We start from the raw sequence: 21,021 nt of genomic DNA, 5'->3' as shown, positions 1-21,021 counted from the left end.
CCTGGAAAGATAACTTTGTCCAGAATGGCAAGCAATCTAATAAACTGTGGGCTAATTTATATCAGTCATATGCTTTGAAGGCATCTTTCTGTAACAACTCAAATGTCTGGTATTGTCCTCTTATTGTGCTCTCTAAATCTGTTCATTCAACTTGGACTTTGAGTCCATTAACTACTTCAGATCTAACAAGGATAACCTTTGAAATGGTATAGAATTTTGCAGGAGAGACAGGAATGGGTCAGTCAGTATATGTTCATGAATGTATTATTTTCAACCAGTTATCTGGAAAGCATAGAATGGAAAACAATAAAACTCCAGGTAATTTTCTCAGAACAGATACTTATGAGTTCACTACTTAAATTATTTATAGGAATCATCTGACCCTATGTGATTACTAAAGAGACTATCCTGTGGGCCTTGTAAGCTTATACCAAAAAATGATGTAGACTGTGAGATACCTTAAGTACTTAAGTAGAATCTTCTGATGATACTGAATCATGTAGAGCAGCACCATTCAGATGTTCTTCAGTGATGAAAATGTGGCTAGTGTAATGGCAGACATAAGATTTTAGTTCAATTTATTTTCAACTAACATAAATTTAAGTAGTCACACATGGAAGTTGACTACTAAATTGGACATTCACAGATTTGGAGTGAAATACTCTAAAATTTTAAAGTTCTAATATCTAATAATACAATAAACCTTACATACTTTACTTTTTTCTTATATTTTGTGCAAACATTCTCATTTCAGCCATTAGTCTACAGAAAAAATATATATATACAAGATGATGATGTATACAACATATATGCATATATACATATATATACAAGATGATGAGGCTCATATTTATCTCAAAGAGAGAAATCCATCTAACCAGGGACCTGAAACTACAGTGAAATTTTGAGGAACAAGAAGTAAAGGAATTTGTTTAAGATGCCAGTTTTCATTAAGAAAGAAATAAAGGATTATTGAATATTTTATAAATACATTATGTGATGATTTATGCTACTCTGAACCATTAACAATCGAGAAAACAAACAAACAATTGAAACAAAATACTGACCAATTTCAAAGAAAAGCCAGGGAGAAAAAGTTCTTATCTGCCCAAGGTTTTTACCTATTCATCAGAGCCTATACAAATGCTAATGACCTTATAATAAAAATAGCTACATCAAATGATTAAGAATTTATAATATATTTTATTTTTTTAAGTAACGTCTACACCCACTGAAGGGCTTGAAATCACCACCCTGAGATCAGTAGTCACATGCTCTACCAAATGTGTCAGACAGGTGTCTCTATAATATGAAAAACAAAACAAAACATAACTTACTCTTGATATAGCTGGTTTCTCTTATAAGAGCATTATGGTAAGACTTTAAAATTTGTGTCTGTTGAAGAGAAAAAGAATAAGCTTGTAGTATAATAAAAATGATAAACAGGGCACTGTTTTGCATTCTGGAGAATTCTTGATTATTAAAATAAATAAATAAACAAATACTAAATAAATAAATAAATAAATAAATGAAACTTCCAGTACTCTCTGATGTGTTTTAGCCACTGTAAATACAGTAAAATATTGTGAATTTAACTGGTGTCACTTTCCCTTTAAGAAACAAAAACTGTATTATGTAAACCCCAACCAGAAATAGTTCAAGTCAACAGCATGTCACTTTGTTTTCATAATAATAGAATAAGCAAGTAGCAAACACTTGCTTTATAAAGTTGTCTATAAAATAAATAAATGAAACAAAAGAAAATTTAACAAAGGAAAGACATTTCAATCACATTCAACACAAGAAGACATTTTAAAATTTAAAACAGAGAAATTATTCTAAATTTTCTATTGCAGATGGGAGAGGTAAAATCATGAACTGGCCAAAACATTTTATGAAAAGAGCCAGTGTATTAATGTAAGCTGTGTGTACAAGATGTCAAGTCATATTGCTAAAGTTATGTATTAAGTTAAACAATATATGTGAGAATATTTTCTGATTTTCCCCCCAAAATTGGCCATTTCATGTATTTCAATATAATACATGCTTAGGAAGTGGATATATACTGAAAGAACTTTGAGGAGCATAACAGAAAATGACTAGATTTCCTTGAAATGAATATTAGTTGAGATCTGGATATTAAAGATACTGCCAGTGATAAGATTCATAACAAAAAAAATAGGAGAATTATAGAAAAGATTTAAGTTGCTTTGGAGAAAGCTTAAATCACCCTGAACAAATTGACATTGGAAATCTGGACTTAAAAATACTTCTAGTGGAGTTTAGAAGGAAATGGGGAGTGTATCATTGGAATCTGTCTTCAGATGAATTATTGATATGTAGTCCAGAATGTGTTTTTGTCAGTTACACAGAAGGCAGAACTCAGACATAGTCAACTCGAATATTTAAGGACCTTTTCAAGCAAAGTTTCTAAGTTACAGTCAAGTTTACCCTTGCTGCTTATAGTACAATGTGAAATAAAAGAGATAAATCAAGGATTGCAATGCTAACAAACAACAACAACAAAACAGACCCTACTAAAGGAAATTGTCAGTTTATGCACACAGTAAAATATGCCAATATTCAGAAATATCCACTGTAAGGATGATATTGGGAAATGGCTGACTGAATGGTTGTACTAGCTTTTGTTAAAACCTTCTCAAAATCAAAAGGTCAGGCTATTCACACAGGAGTGAGGATATTTCTTATGGAGCTTCTCAATCAAGATCCTTCCTCTTGGAAGTTTAAGAACTTGTATCTCAGCAGTCTCAACAGAAGCCGAAAATAGATGAGATCTTGGCTCTGGATTGTCCTGCATTTTGAGATTTTGGTGTGATTTTTAGTCCTGAAATCACAGTTTTCTGTTAGGTCAAAGCAATCCTTGACTTTTAGTATGCCAACTTATTCTTACTGTAAGGTAACAACTTCTAAGCTCTTTACATATTGTAGCTCAAACTCAAAGCCTATAAGTTTTATTATACAATTGAAATAAAGTAGTAAGGCACTGCTGAAAGATTCAGGAATTTAAAAAATGCAATACAATGGATTGTTCAGAGACCACACATATATATACATAAATTCTAAGAGAATGTTGACAGTGCACCGAGGAGAAACAATAAAGTTTTCAATAAATGATGATAGATTACACATACACACAGAGTCATACCCTAATATAAAATAAAAGAAAAATATATCTCCATATATATCTAAATTCTAGTATATTAAAAACTAAGTAGCATTGAAAATTTTATGTTTCATCATAAACAAGACAGAAGTTCACTATGTCTATTTTTTGACATGTATTGTAATTATTAACCAATGTAGTCCAACTAGACATGCAAATAATACAAATTGGAAATATATTAGGAAATATATTTTTATTTGCTTTGGTATGAGTATACACCTAGTATATCCAAAAGATTCAATCAAAACACAATATCAAAAGTGATATCAAAAAATAGTCATTCCTTTTGTAAAATATTTTTAGTCATGTCCAATGAAACAAATTTTGTCAATCATATTTGAGGTTTGTTTGACACATTAGGATTGGTAGAATTTGCAGAAATTTCACAATATATAGTTTTTTCTATACCATCTACAATATTCCTGCAACTCAGAATAATACAGTCAAAAATGATAACAATTTTACTAGTTTATAGTTCATGGATTTTCTTGCTACACACAAAATGGTAATTTACTGAAGAAACTATCAGTAGGCATTTCAATCACAAAATGCAAAGGTAAATGAACAATTAATAAAATCATTGACTCCTCTATGTGTTTACCTGAAAAGTCTCCACACCTTGAAATGTGTTATAGAAACAATTTCTTTTGAATAGTTTTCCTAAGAGCCCCTGTCAGATGACTATTCCTTAGGCTATAGATGAAAGGATTTAACAAGGGAGTAATCACAGTGTACATGACAGCTGCTGCTTGGTCTTTTTCAGCTATATGGGAGTTGGAGGGACATAAATAAACGCCAATTATTGTGCCAAAAAACAAGAGGACCACGCAGATATGAGAAGAGCATGTGCAGAATGCTTTAAATTTCCCTATGGTTGATGGCATTCTGACTATAGAATAACCAATGAGTATGTAAGAAACTAAAATACAGATAAAGCTTACCACCACCACCAGTCCCCCCTCAATAAAAATAAATAACTCATTGATATGGGTATCTGAACAGGACAATTTTAGCAGTGGTCCAATATCACAGAAGAACTGAGGAATTTTGTTATCCTTACAGAAGGATAATTGAACCAATAAGATGGTGTGTATCTGTGCACTCAAGATTGCAAAGATCCAGGAGGTGGCCACCAGACAAGCACAGAATTTGGGAGTCATAATGGATAGGTAGAACAAAGGAAGGCAGATGGCCACAAAACGATCATAAGACATAATAGGGAGAAGTAATGTTTCCATCCCTGAAAAACAGATAAATAGGTACATTTGCATCATGCAGTTATTAAATGAGATAGTAGAATTTCCTGTCTGGATGTCTACAAGCATTTTGGGAACAGTAGTGGAAGACAAACAAAGGTCAATCAAGGATAAATTGCTAAGGAAATAATACATAGGGGAGTGAAAGCAAACATTTGATATACTTGTTAGGATTATGAGAAGGTTTCCAACCATGGTGGTCAGGTAAATGCAGAGAAGCAGGAAAAACAGGAGTGGCTGTTTGGCTGGATCATCAGAAAACCCCATGAGGATGAACTCAAAAAAGGTGCTTTGGTTTAGCGTCTTCATAAATTCCATCATCTGTATGTAACTCTTGTGATAAATATAGTAGTATGAAGTTCATCAAACAGAATTAATCAGGTCATCAACCCATGGGAGGTGTTCATTCTGAAAATATCATAAGAAAGTTTTATTTGAGGGTATGGTGTGGTCATGGTTTCTCATCATCAAGTTGGTGCAAAATTAATTTTATTTTCTATTAACATTTTATCACATTCAAACTGAGCTCTTAAATACATTATCTAATTTATTTTAATTTATGTCACTTGGAAATATTATCCAATTGTACTGAAGAAGAAATGGAGACATAGTTTAAGACTTGTTCATGATCATAAAGATATAAATAAGTGGAAATGATATTTCAACACAGTTTTCCTGACTAAATGTTCTTTTTCAATTCACAAGGGGCTTAAATTTCACCATGAAAATGTGAAACATAAAAGTATTTAAACCTGGTTGCTTTTGTACTTATATCAAAAGTAAGAGTTATGATCTCTATTCAATTTTCTTTTTACTTTACTATCTCCAGAAGACTCATTCTAGATTATTTTACATCTGGTGTCAGAGTCTATTGTCTTTATCATAACAATTAAACCATAACAATGTAGTCACCCCTTAATGTATATTTCTCTCATTAACCTGCAAGACACTGGATAATAAAGTCTATGTCATGTCTACTTTTGTATGTCAGCGTTTTAAAAGACATCGGCTTATGATAGAACTAAATAACATAGACTTAATGCAATAATTAGATGAATTATTCTTAAAACAGAATAATTTGTGAAACTACAGCTATATTTTCCATTTTCAGAAAAGAATTAGTAAGTAATTCATAAAAAATACATTGGAGTAATACACAAACTTTGGTTCTCTCCATTTCTGGGAGTAAATCCATACCAGAGAATTATTAATTAGCAAATAAATGACTTAAATATATCAATAAAAATTACATAATTCCTGGGGCGCCTGGGTGGCTCAGTCGGTTAAGCCTCCGACTTCAGCTCAGGTCACGATCTCACGGTCCGTGAGTTCGAGCCCCGCGTCGGGCTCTGGGCTAATGGCTCAGAGCCTGGAGCCTGCTTCTGATTCTGTTTCTCCCTCTCTCTCTGCCCCTCCCCCGTTCATGCTCTGTCTCTCTCTGTCTCAAAAATAAATAAACGTTAAAAAAAATTTTTTTAAAAATTACATAATTCCATGTGAAAAAACATGGAGAGAAAACACTTCAAAGATTATTAGCCCTGTAGCTCTGAAATAAAAATCTCTTATTGATAGTTTTCTGATTCACAGAATATCAAATAAAACAGCTACTTTAATTATCGCAATAATTATACAGAGTGAGTATAAAGATCAGACATCTTGCCATTTGTGTTATTTAGGTCATCTGTGCCTACCTGTTGAAGGTTTCGACTACTTCTTACAGTTGAATGAGAGGTTTATTTTTTGAGTCAACTTAATGCTCTTGGAGTGGATAGAAGTTTAGTTTGCAATTTGTAATATGTCAGTTCCAAGAAGCATTAAAGTGTGTGGATTTTTGAGATATAATTTTGTCAAGAGACCTCTTACAAAAAACAAATGTAACCAGAACATCAGTTTTTTCTCACATCATCCTGGGTGTATAAATTTATATATTTTTGAAATATATCAGGGGTATTTGGAGGCCTTAGAGATAACATGTCTTTGGAAACTACACTAATTTGTCTTATATTTATTGATACAAAGGGATTTTCCAAACATAGACAATTGTATGGTTCTGTTGAAACACAAGTAACCTCTAAACGAGGAAAAACAAAGTACTGATTATTGAATCAATCATAAAAGAAGATAGAGTAAACTCCCATATTAAAGGTTAAAGAACTCAAACGTAGAAACTTCAAAGGATATTATGTAAAATCAGTACCAAAGGAGTCCATGAAAATAACTATAATTCCTGAATATATTTATAACTCAAATCAATTGTGTTTGTTTCAGTTATCAGGTCTTGGGTGGAGAAGCTCTTGCTCAAATATCATGATCAATCCCTGGAATAGACAAAATATGTACTATTTATTACAGAGGATCATGTGTATAATATGCATATTTAGCAAATACATACCAGAACAAAATATTGTACGTGTTCCTGCATAGTTGTTTCATGAAATAAACATATTTTTCAAAATGTTGAATTTACCATATAAATTAAGTTGATATTGTTTACATGTTTTGTAGTCTTATTAGCATAAAATCAGTGAGTAGTTTATCTCATATTACAAAAAAAAGAAATTCAGAAATGTGTAAGTCATATACATTTAAATATTTTTACAATAGCTTTGTCTACACTTATAGAAGTAGACTGTTAGAAAAGCTTTTATTTCAACATTCTTTAAAAATGAAAACTGCCACCCATAACTATAGTTTTCAGATACTAAATAGTATCAATACCTCTAAGCCTTGTTAGAATTTGTGTAGACATCTGTGTACAAACATAAAAAAACCCCACAAAATATCTAAAGTCAAGTTCTACAGTGGCAGGAGAATACTCATTCTATAAATTCTAAAGTTCCCCACATAGAGATTATATGCATCATATGCAGTCAGTGAAGGGGACATTTGTAAAAAGCTGAAATAACTCACCTAAATTAATGTGATATTTTTGGATGCTTTTCATTGCTTTCATTTCTGATTCATTTCATCAACAAATGGGTTGAATAGATCCACCAGTTTACTCTTCTGTGGCACTGATAAAGCTTGCCCATGATGAGTTGATAGTGAACACAATAATGTAACTGAAGAATGTGAGACTAAATGAGGTAAGTAAGGAAGCACATAGAACATTTACATGTTCTTAGGGAGCTTCCAGGACAGTCTGTTCAATTCCCCATGAGAAAGGGATACCAAGCAGATATTTAATCTCGGTTGTGTGCCCCAGAGACATTTTCTCTAGAGGACAATGAAGATTTATAATTTTATTTCTTCCTTTTGTTATATTCACAGTAATCCAACTATAGAGGTTTTCACCATAGAGATTGGGAAATTGTTAAATTTCCCAAGAGTTTCAATTAAAATATTCTCTAATGCATAATATCAGATATAAAATGATAGTAATATCACCTGATGGTCAGAACTCTACTAGATATAATTTGTCCCCTTATGAGTAAATAAATGCCCTCTAACCAAATTGAGTTCTGTTATTGTTTTTCCTCTTTTCTAGCATGCTCTAGTTTGACATGGCATATTTAATCTAAGAGTATTTATACCCTTTATGACATTTATTTCTTCCCTTATGAAGTTGTTTACATTTGGGCTAAAAAGCTCTGCAATAAAGACTACATCTATTGTTTATACCAGAGCTTCCAAGACTTCGTAGAAAAGTAGAAAATTATCCTCTATTAAAGTGTGTGAAAATTTGGTAAATAAAATAATAAATATTGCATTGAAACTATGGAAATATAATGGAAAAAAAACTGCATTTTGTAATGGATGGTATTTAAAGCTTGGAATTACTTGGGCACCACCTTTCCTTACTTATTACCTCATTTAAATGAAATTAGTGACTACTGGCATTATCAAGCAATATATTTTCAAATATTTCTACTTTGTCATTATTTCCATGTTTTTCCTTTAAACATCCTTTTTAGTTAATAACATTTAAAATTTATAAATTTATAATTGTTATAGTTTTGTGTTCTCCCATGGGCAACATTGAGGGTGATTTTCTCAATATTTTACATGTCACCATTTACAAATTATTGTTGAAGATAGATCTTAAACCAGATAGAATTGTAAAATAATTTAATGTTTACATATATGTATTTGGCCATTAACATATTTACTAGTATTGTGAAAGCTTTATCAAGCTATAATTAACATACAACATTGAGCAAGTTTAAGGTGTACAACATATTGACCTGATATATGTATATATTACAAAATGATTACCATAGTAAAGTTAGTTCTTATGTCCGTCACATCATAAAATCACATTTGTTGTCTGTGTGGTAAGAACATTTTAGATTTACTCCCAGTAGCTTTCCAATATATAAGACTTTTGTTAACCATAGTCACTGTGCTATGTATTAGGTCCCCAGCACTTATTTATATTCTAACTGGGAGTCTGTACCTTTTGACCAGCATCTCCCATTTACTCCAACCTCCCAGCTCTGGGCAACCAGCATTTTGCACTCTGTATCTATGAGCTCAGCATTTTATGATTCTACTTACAAGTGTTACATCCACAATTCAACCAAGTAAATTTAAAATTTTATTTGGCTTTATTAAATGATTCATGAATTGAGTGGCATCCCATCTAGCAAGTAGAGGGCAGCCCCAAATGTCTACCAAAAGGGAAAGACTAAAGGTTTGGCAAAAAAAAAGTCATAAACAGAAAAGAAAAAAGAAAAGATTATTAGGTGATCTTACCTTCATTTTGGAATAGTTTGTCTTAATAGGTGAATTATCTGATCTTCTTATGGGGGATAGAAAATGTCTGTATGGGGGATAGAAAAGGTCAAGAGACCTCCTACAAAAAACAAATGTAACCAGAACATCAGTTTTTTTCTCACATCATCCTGGGTATATAAATTTATATATATATATATATATATATATATATATATATATATATATATATATATTTTATATTTTTTTTTGAAATATATCAGGGGTATTAGAAATTGTCATTATATTCATTATGAGCCCCAGTTTGGAGACTTGGCTGAAGTAATACCATTTGGGACCTTGCGTGTGTGTATGAGTTCATTCAATATTTATCTTCCACATTTACCTTACTTATTACACTTAGAATAATACCCTCCAGGTTTATCCATGTTATTGCAAATGGCAGGATTTCCTTCTTTTTAGGAATAACAATATATATCTATATGGATATATATAGATGTCTATGTATATCACATATCATAATGGGTCTTATGTTGTTTTTTATGTTTGTTTATGTTTTGTTTTTGTTCAGGTATGTTTTGTTTGTGTTTTAGGTATTGTTTATGTTTTATTTTGACTATAGTGAATAACACTACAATGAACATGAACATGGAAATACATCTTCAAAATAGTGTTAGTAGTTATATACACTTTTCTTTTCATAACCTTGCTATCTCTTGCTATCTCCTGTCTTAATTTAGAGATTCCAATAATTGTGAGGTATTATAAATTGTTTTTATTTTATTTACATTTCACTGATGATTAGTGATGTTGAGCATCTTTTATTTGCCTGTTTGCCAGTGTATGCCTCTTTTTAAACAATGCCTAACTTCTCTGACCATTTTTTCAATCAGATTATTTGTCTTTTTTTTTTTTTGCTATTAATTTGCTTAAGAGTCCTATATATTATGGATATTAACCTCACAACAGATAGATGGAATGTACATATTTTCTCCCATTATGTATGGTGCATTTAAATTCTTGATGGTGATTGCTTCTTTTTCTGGGTAGATGCTTTTTAATTTGATAGAGTCCCACTTATTTAATTTTTTGTAGTCTTTGCCTTATGCTTCATAGCCAAAAAATCATTGCTAAGACCAATGTCAAGGTGCATTTTTTCTAATTTTTTATTAGCTTTATGGCTTTCAGTCTTACCTCCATACTTTTCATACAATTTCTGTTGTTTTTAATGAATGGTGTAAGATAGGGGTAACATTATTTTTGCATGTGAACACCCAACTTTCCCAACATCATTTGTTGGAGAAGATATCCGTTTTTCTATTGAATACCCTTGGACACTTTGCCAACTTCTATTTATTTATTTTTTATGTGTATTTATCTATTTTGAGAGAGGAAGAGCATGGGAGGGGCAGAGAGAGACGGAGAGAGATTCCCAAGCAGTCTCCACATTGTCAGCTCATAGCTCTGTGGGGCTCAAACTCACAAACCATCAGTTCATAACCTGAGTTGAAATCAAGAGTTAGATGCTTAGTCAACTGAGCTACCTATGTGGTCCTTCTTTGTCAGATTTAATTGAATGCATATGCATGGATTTATTTGTAGTTTCTTGATTGTAGGTTCTATTGCTTCGTAGTTTTCTTTTTATGTTAATATCATATTGTTTTGATTGGTATAACTTCATAATGCAATTTGAAATCAGGTTGTGTGATGCCTCCAGGTTTGTTCTTCTTTCTCATAATTGCTTTGCCTCTTTGGATCTTCTTGTGGTTCTATATGAATTTCAAATTTTTTTTTCCATTTCTGTGAAAAATGCCATTGGAATTTTGATAAAGATTGCATGGAATCTATAGATGTTCTGGATAGTTTGGAAATTTAATGATGTTCATAATTTGCAATTAATTTTTCCAGTGAACATGGAATATCTTTTCATTTATGTCTTATTCAATTAACTTAATTAATGTTTTATAATTTTAGTGTATAGATATTTTATCTTTTTTTGTTTATTTCTTAGTGTTTTATTGTGTCTGATGCTATTATGCATGGGATTGCTTTATTTTTATATATTTCATGTTAGTACAGAAACATGACTAAATCTGTGTTTATTTTGTATCATGTTAATTTATTAAATTTCTTTATTTGTTCTAGTAGTTTTTCATGGAATTTGTAGTTTCTCCTCATATAAAATAATGTCATCCACAAACAGGGACAATTTTACAATCGGGATGCATTTTGTTTGTTTGTTTGTTTTGCTTGCCTGATTGCTTTGGCTAGAGTATTCAGCACTATGTTGAAAAGAAGTGGGGAGTGAAGTCACTATTTTGTTCCTGAAATTAGGGAAAATCTTTCATCCTTTTACCTTTTACCTTTGATGTCAGTTGTGGGCTTGTGACAATAGATTTTATTTTCTTGATTCATCTTGCTTCGATACCCAATTTGTTGAAGATTTGTATCATGAAAGATATCTTATATTGTCAAATGCTATTTCTACATGTACTGAGATGACATAATTTTTATCGTTAGTTTCTTATCATGGCATATCATGTTTATTAATTGGCATATGCTGAACCATCTTTGCATAACAGGAATAAATACCATGTGGTCAAGCTATATATTTCTATAAATATGTTGTTGAATTGTGTTTGCTAATGTTTTGTTTAGACTATTTGTATCTACATTTATCTGGAATATTGACCTTAAATTTATTTTCTTTTAGAGTCCTTATGTAGTTTTGGTATCTTAAAAATGGCCTTGTAAAATGAATTTGAAAGTGTACCTTCCTCTTCAGTTTTTCAGAATAATTTGAGACTTTTGGCATTAACCTTTCAATGTTTGTTAGAATTCACCATTGAAACCATTTGGTCATGCCCTCCCCCCACCCCGGCCTTGGGAGGTTTTTGATTGATTTAGTATTCCTGTCGTTGCTTTGCTCAGATTTTCTATTTCTTCATGAGTCATAGATGATAAGTCATGTTTCTAGGAATTTATACATTTCATCTAGATTATCCAGTCATTTGGTGTATAAATTATTTTGGTAGTCTACTATAATTCTTTTAATTCTAAATTATCATTTTTATGTCTTCTCTATCATTTTTATTTTATTTATTTGTATTGTCTCCCTTTTTTCTTTCCTTCAGCTAAATTTTTTCTGTTTTGTTTTCATTTTTAAAAGGCAACTCTTTGTTTCATTGATATTTTTTTTTCTAGTACTTTATTTGTGATCTATATAATATCTTTAAACGTTTATTTTTATAAATTTGGGCTTTGGTCTCTTTTAATTATTTCTTTAAAGAGTAAACATAGTTGTTTATTTGAGATTTTTTACCTTAATTTAGGTGTTTCATAATAGACTTTTCTCTTAGCACTACTTTAGCAGAATTTCATACCTATTTACATATGGTGCTTTAATTGGTTGTTCAGTAGTAAGTTGTCTATTTATGAATTTTTTATGAAGTTTTCAGGCTTCCTCTTGTTATTTCTTTCTAGTTTACTATCATTGTGATTGAAAGAATATACTTTTTATTATTTTAATATTTTTAAATTTGCTAAACTTGTTTTATGAGCTAATATGTTATCTATCCTAGAGGATGTACCATATGACCTTCGGAAGAATGTATATTCTGATGCAGTTGAATAAAAAGTTCTATACGTGTATGTTATGCTCGTTTGGTTTAAAATATAGTCCTAGTCCAATTTTTCCTTATTGACTTTTCTGTCTGTATGATTTATTCATTGTTGAATTGGGGTATGAAGTTTTCTATACTTTGGGTCTATTTTTCCATTTAGATCTGTTATTGTTGACTTAATATATGTAGATGCTCTGATGTTGGGTCTGTATATATTTACAATTATTATATTCTCTTGATTTATTGATCTCTTTGTCATTACATAATAACCTTACTTTTATTTTACTGAAGATTTTGACCGAACGTGTACTTTGTCTGATGCAACAATAGCTAGCCTTGCTGCCTTTTGTTTTCCATTCATATGGAACATTTCTTCCATCCTTTCACTATGAATCTACGTTTTCCTTAAAATTAATGTGCTCTGTGGACAACATATAGCTGGGGCCCTTTTTTTTCTCCCCCCCCCCCACCTTTTTTTAAGTTCATCCACTTTATGCCTTTTAATTGGATAATTTTTTCAATTTATTTTAAAAGGCATTACTGATAGAAAAAAACTTATTAATGCAATCTATTATGTTCTGGAAAATGATTTTAGTACCATGGTGGGGCAAGTTATTCTTTTCTAGCCCTTTTTTTTATACAACTAACTTGACATCCATTACCAAACAAATGCGCCTCTGCACTTTATACCAAGAGACCTGAGACATTTCTAATTTTCCTGTGCAGCCCCCCAAAAACAATATCTCAATTAGGGCTGCAGATACAAAGGAGATGGGGAAGCTGCTTTAGTCCCTTCTACTATAATTACACAAGGAAAGAGTAGAATGGCATATTCAAAGTGTTGAAAAGCAAAAATTGGCAACCAACAATACCATGCCAAGAAAGATTATCCTTCAGATATGTAGGAAGAATAAAGTTTCTTAAGCAAACAAAATATAACAAAATTCACCACCACTAGATCTTCCTTGCAAGGTCTCAATGAACTAGAAAAAGAAGAAAAAAAATGAGCCAAAAAAAGCAAAAAAAGGGAAATAATAAAGATATGAGCAGAAATAAATAAGCTCAAAACAGTAATGAAAAATGATTAGTACAACTAAGAGTTCATCTTTCAAGAATGTAAACAAAACTAAGAAAGCTTTACATAGGCTAAGAAAAAAATTGAGAATCCTCAATAAATAAAATTATAACTGTAGAAAAAGACTTTACATCTAATATGACAGAAATTCATAAGATCATAAGAGATTACTATGAATAATTATATACCTACAATTTATACATACAACCTAGCAGGACAGAATCATGAAGAAACATAAAATCTAAACAGATCAATTAGTAGGAAAGAATTAAAAACAGTAAAGAAGAAACAAACACTCCCAACACAGAAAACAACCCAGATCAGATGGCTTCACTGGTATATTCTACCAAACATTTACCAAAGAATTAATACCTATCCTGCTCAAATTCTTCCAAAAATTGAAGAGGTGGAAACACTTTCAAAGTCTTTTTACAAGGCCAGCATTACACTGATACTAATGATAGATAAGAACATTACAAAGTAGAAAACTATACACCAATATCACTGCACATATTAATGTAAACATTTTCAACAGAATATTTCCAAACTTAATTCAAGAATCAACTTAAAAATGTTCACTTTGGCCATTTGGGATTTATCTCTGTGATGCAGGAATGGTTCAACATACTCAAATAAAATGCAACCTTTTACATCAATAAAATGAAAGATAAAAATCACTTGATCATCACAATAGATGCAGAAAAACATTTGACACATACAATATTCTTTCATGATAAAAAACCCTCTACAGACTGGGTATAGAACAAACATACCTTACCCTAATAAAGGTCATCTACATCCAACTGCAACAGGCTTTATACACAATGGTGAAAAAATTGAAAGTGTATCTTCTAAGATCAGAAACAAGACAATGATGCTCACTTTCACTACTCTTATTCTGTATAATACTCCAAGTTCTAGCTAGAAAAAAGTAGACAACACAAAGAAATAAAAGGCAACTGATTCTGAAAAGTACAATTAAAATTGTCAGTAATTGTAGTTGATATCATTTTGTATATAGAAAATCCCAACAACTGAACAAAGATACTATTGGAACTAATGAACGATTTCAATAAAACTATAGAATATAAAATCAATATCAGAAATCAGTTTAATTTCTACACATTTATTTATGTATATATATACATGCATATGTATATATATGTATATGTGTGTGTATATATAGAGAGAATACAACATATAGGAATAAATTAAGGCAAGGAATTAAAGATATGTACGTGGAAAAATGCGTGCCTTTTTTGAAGAAAATCAAACAAGACACAAACAAATGAAAATACATCCAGTGTGCTATGATTGGAAGAATTCATAGTGTTAAAATGCCCATACAGCACAAAGTCATCTATAGATTCAATGCAATTCTTATCCAAATTCCAATGGCATTATTCATAGACATAGAAATAGCAAAAGACCTAAAATTTGTAAGAATTGCGAGAGCAAATAACCAAAGCAAACCTAAGAAAGAACAAAGCTAGAGATATTTCACTTCCTGGTTTCAAACTATATTACGAAGCTATAGTAATAAAATAGTATGTTATTGGCACAAAAAAATAAACACACAACAATGGAACCAAATGGACAGCACATAATTAAACACCCACATGTATGATCAACTAATATTTATTAAGGTAGTCACCAGTCACACCTGGTGAAAATATAGAAAATAAAAAAAGAGGGAAAGAATAGTTTATTTAACAAAAGTTTGGAAAACTGGATACATACATGCAGAATAATGATGTTAGACCCACCTCTCATGTCACTCACAAAAAGATAATTCAAAACGATCAAAGACTTAAACACAAGATATGATACCATAAAACTAGAAGAAAACATTAAGATATGGCACCTCACCAATGGTCTTGGCAATGGTGTTTTGGAAATGACACTGAAAGCAGGAAAAACAAAAGTAAAAATTAACAAATAGGAATCAAATATACTTAAAATCTTCACAGCAAATGAAACAGTCAAAGAAAAAAATGAAAAAGCAACCTACAAAATGATAAAAGTTTTACTAACCCAATATTAAATAAGGGGTAAGTATCCAAAATATATAAACAACTCGTAAAGTCAAATAAAGGAAATAGTTTTCTTACAAAATGGTCAGAGGAACTGTGTAGACAGAGAGAGAGAGGGAGGAGAAAATCGGGGAACACACCTGGAGAACATTTCCTCAAAACATTGTTCTGGAAAAAGACAGGGGCTACATTTTGAGAGTTCTTGCAATCAGTGAGGATTAAAATCTGGAGTCCTAATTGTCAGTGGCCTTGGCTGTGATAGATCCCAAAGGCACTGTCCTCCTCTTAGAGAGAAGGCAAGCAAACAACCCAGTGGCAGATGGTGTGGAAACAGCAATCTGAAGAATGCCTGGTGCACACAGGTAGAGATTATTTGCTCTTTTTGGAGCACAGTTCTTAGAGGCAGCATTCAGAGACACCTTTCCTAGAACAAAGGAGCTGGCTGGCACTATTTCCCTCCCATGCTCCTTAGCATAAAGACAGAGCTACTTGCAGAAATCAGAGCAGCATCTATACTGGCTGCCTAACTAGTTTACACCAAGCTCCAGACCCCTTAATTCTGGTAGGACTGCCAATCTCAGTCAAGCTTGCATCAGTCCAGCACAGTGAGGCCATTCCCCACAAGATAAGCCTAAACTCCTACCCACACCACATCTACTGACCAGAGAGTTTTGCAAGGCCCCAGTTCCTCCTGGTAGGGATGATGGCAAGTTTTATTTCACAAACAGACTAGAGCACACCAAGTAAAACTTGCCAAATTCAGGTCAGAGACCAAACACTGTCCATAGAAAGCAAGGAGAGCCTCTGCAGATAACTTGACTGAAGGATGGAGCAGCCAGAACAAAATATCAGAATACACACAGCACACACCAGAGACACTCCATGAAACCAAAGGGCATGGACATTACATGACCTCTTCTTCATAAAGCCATTACTTTCGGGAGCAGAAGACAAACTGGCATTTCTGACACACAGAAAATGGTAGAGATAAACAAAATGCGAAGAAGGAGAAATTTATCTTAAATGAAAGAACAAGATAACGTAACAGTCAGAGAGCTAGGCCAAACAGGTATAAATAACAATAGAAAGATAATAAGATAAATATTCTATTATGGATGATTTAAAGCATTGATCATAACGATACTCACTGGGCTTGAGCAAAGAATAGAAGACATCGGTGACACACCACATAGTTAAAAGAGTTAAAAAAAATAAATCATTTGAAAATTCAATAAACAAATTGGAAAAAGGCTTGATGCAATGCATAGTGGGCTGGGGGGGGAGGAGAGGAATGAATTAGTGAACAAAAAAGACAAAGGAATGGAAAAAAACTGAAAAAAATAAATAAAACAATAATGCAACACAAGAATAGTCTTAGGACAAAAAGTGACTCTATTAAACATAATAACATTTAACTATAGGAGTCTAAGAAGAAGAAAAAGAGAGAGGAAAAGGGGCAGAAAATGTGGTTAAGGAAACAATAGGTGAAAACTTCCACAATCTAGGGAAGGAAACACACATTCAGTTGCAGAAGGCACAGAGAAATTCCATTAAAAAAAAAGTAAGCCAACACTAAGATATATTGTTATAAAATTTGGAAAATGTGACAAATAAAAATCTTAATATAGTAAGGTGGGACTGTTTGAGCAAGACCAAGACAGAACCAAAGCCAGGCACAGGCAGGGGATATGGTCCCACCAAGAACCAAAGAAGACACTGAATGTATACTCAACGTCCGTCACCAGCAATAATCTAAGACAACACGACATGCTGGGCCTGGGTCAATGAGTCTCTGCAGCTGAATCTGACAAAGATCAAACAGTTGCACTCAGTAACTGCTTATCATCAGTTTATGGGCATGCTGTTCCTTGGCTACATTGCCTTGAAGAAAGTGAAATTCCACACTAAGCTAGAACACGAATACATCCAGAACTTCAAAATACTACAAGCAGGTTTTAAGACAACTGGTACTGACAAAATAATCCCTGTGGACAAATTAGAAAAGGAAATTTTCAAGGCAATTTTGAATTTGTTCAGTGGTTCAAGAACTTTTTTGATGCAAACTATGATGGAAAAGACTATGACCCTATAGCTGCCAGACAAGGTGAGAAAACTTTAGTGGCTCACTCCCTTGTTGCTCCAGCTCTAAACAAACTGAAGAAACTTCTCAGCTCTAGGAGTGCAGCTCCACAGAGGCCCTCTGTGACCCACAGAACTACTGCAACCCCTTAGGTTGACCTGGGTTTGGTGCTAAAGAATCTGGTGTGGGAAACTGGGATGATGAAACAGCTAATAGATGCAGCAGGTCAACGTGTTGAAACTTAATGTTGAAGACTTGGAGAAAGAGATTTCTATTTTGGGAATCTAAGGAGCATTGAATTGATTTGCTAAAATAACAAGGGGGAAAACAACCCTGTACTGCAGCGTACCATGGGCAATCTCTATGCCACAGACAAAACTTTTGTGATAGCTGATGAAGGGGGCCCACAGGAGGAAGAAGAAGAGTGTTAACAGTCTGGACCAGCAGAGCAATATCCAAATTCTTCACTCCAAATCATATGCTTAACTGTAAAATATTTCCTTTTATTATTCTTAGGGGACGCACAGATTTCTTTTCATGAGCAAAAAGTACCTCTTTTAAAGAACACTGCAGAAGTTTCACTCTTTTTCCAATGAGTTTGAGTTTAGGGGCTTTCATTTTTATAGCAAGGCAGTATTAACATCCAGTTGTTTCACCTAGGCTGCAGCTCACAGAGGCTGACCATGGGGCTCCCCATGTGGTTGCTGGTAACACTGATTGAGGAAGACATTGTTTTCAAACTTTTTTTAATGTTCATTTATTTTTGAGAGAGAGAGAGCACGAGCAGGAGAGGTCAGAGAGAGAGGGAGACAGAGAATCAGAAGCAGGCTTCAGGCTCTGAGTTGTCTGCACAGAGCCCACTGTGGACTCAAACCTGTGAACCGGGAGATAATGACCTGAGCTGAAGTTGGATGCTCAAAGAACTGAGCCACCCAGGTGCTCCAGGAGGTAGTGTTTTTATGTAATATGCTGAGGCAGATACCTCAGTAGAAAAAATGTAAAGCCTGATTTGAATTTTAAGCTAATGTGAAATCTTGGCAGGGTACATTTTAATAAATAAATGCCTTAAGAATATTTAAAATATGCTTCCATATTTCAAAATACACACAAAAAAATCTGACATATTTTGTGTGTTTGATGTTGTGCCTGGGAAGGAACGGCCAGATCTCTGGACCTTTGGAATCTGCTGTTCACAGGTCTTGTAGGGCTGCTTGAATCTAAAAAGGTCTAGGCGTTGGCCCAGAAGAGAAGTTTAAAAAGTCACTCTGTAAAGCCATTTGTTGTCTTTGGCCAATTGTATCCTTGCTATAATAAGCAAAAGGCATTGTTGCCTGGACTAAGAGAGGTTGTGTTCCAGCCCTGACATGTTTGAGTTGGAGAGACTGAATTTCAGTGAACATTTCTCTGACATTTTCCCCAATTATCCCTAAAATTTCAATGTATTGGTTTTTGTTTGTTTGTTTGTTTGTTTTGGCGGAGGGGATGAATTGTGTTCAGTTTATAAATCTAACAACTACTTTTGGGGACTTGCCCACATCTCTGGGATTTGAATGGGGGTCATGTCCCATTTTACTGTCTTTTAAGTTTACATTGAACAAGCTTCCTTCTCTGCTCCCCTTGCCCACTGGGGACACCTCTTTCACTCCTTAAAGTTTGCTGCTTAGAGTGTAAGTTCAGCAGGTAGGTGGTCACACTGAAAGTTTCTCTGGACCTCTGTCAGAGGGAGTGACCAGTGAATGCCATTGCTACCCTGGGACCTACAAGACTGGGTGTTCCCAACACCTGCTATCCACAACCTTCCACTGTTATTGAAATACTTTGCCAGTGCACTAATCTCCTTGGAGATAAAATTTGTCAGCATGTTGGCAAGTGTTAATTTTCTTTTGCAGAAAATCCAGGACCATGTCTTAATTAATAATTAATATTTAAAATACTTCATTCCTTAACTTTTACTCATTTGTTCTATTCCCAGCCTATTCAGTTCCTTAGTTTGGCAGAATTATGCCAAATATTTTTGTCACCCACTACTGAGACTGTTGAGACCCTGATGTATTTCTTTTGATTTGTTTCTCGTGGTAGCTTGTCCTAAAATGTGTGTATAAAGCAGATATTTTATGATAAAAATTATTGTGTAGTGAATGTTCTATGTGGGATTAAGAGAAAAACCCAGATACAGTGATTAAAAATGCCAAAAAGTGCAAGTAACTAGCCATTGTTCAAATAACAGTGGTGCTATTTTTCTTTTGTGGCCTTTTAGACTTCTGTTGCCCTAAAATCCCATTTTGTTGGGAACCCATTTTCCACCTGGTCTTTATTGATAAGGTTTTTTTTTCCTATGTTAAATAGATTCTAAATCAAATTCCATATTTCAAAAAAGAAAAGAAAAGAAAAGCAGCATGGCAAAAGAAGTTCTTAACTTACAAGGGGCAATCAATAAGGCTAGCTTGAGATATCTCAACAGAAACTTGGAAAACCATAAGGGAGTTGCTGAATGGGAAAAATATGCAGTCAAGAATATTTGATCCAGAAAGGCTATCATTACATGCAGAAGGAGAGATAGTTTCCCAAACAAAAACTAAAGGAGTTGTGACCACTAGCACAGCTATGAAAGAAATATCAAAGGGGACTCTTTGAGTGCAAAGTAGAGACCAATAGTGGCAAAGCCAAGAAAGGATCACAGAAAATTTCAAGAAACAATGACAAAACAAGCACCAGAATAGCAATAAATACACATGTATTGATAATTACTTTGAATGTAAATGTACTAATGGACTAAATGGAATAAAAGATATAGGATGTCAGCACAAATAAAATAAATATGATACTTCTGCATGCTGCCTAAAAGAGATTCATTTCAGACCTAAAGACACTGAAACATTGAAAGTGAGGGGGTGAAGAAATATTTATCATGCAAATGGCTGTCAAACCACTGTCCTAGACTCTAAGTTGAAAATTCTCTTTTGGCCAGCAAAAGAGTGGGATGCAGGACAAAAAGCAAGAGATGGCTAATGTCTGGGAAAAGATACAAGCCCTGAATAAGGGTCTTGCCCTGTATTTATTAAGATCATAAGGTTTACAAATGTGATGGACATGCAC

At 33.1% G+C, this 21,021-nt stretch overlaps 1 pseudogene; it reads left to right on the top strand.

The window, feature by feature from the left end:
* Positions 1 to 4,633: 4,633 nt before the first annotated feature.
* Positions 4,634 to 18,356, top strand: LOC124509086 (microtubule-associated protein RP/EB family member 1-like; annotated as a pseudogene).
* Positions 18,357 to 21,021: the final 2,665 nt, after the last annotated feature.

Source organism: Lynx rufus, unplaced genomic scaffold (genome assembly GCF_022079265.1).
Source record: "Lynx rufus isolate CCGP_SWC_20201006 ecotype Redwood Valley unplaced genomic scaffold, mLynRuf1.p SCAF_1, whole genome shotgun sequence".
NCBI classification, from domain to species: Eukaryota; Metazoa; Chordata; class Mammalia; order Carnivora; family Felidae; genus Lynx; species Lynx rufus.
Note: the sequence above shows the minus strand (reverse complement) of the source record. Positions and strands in the feature narration are given on the sequence as shown.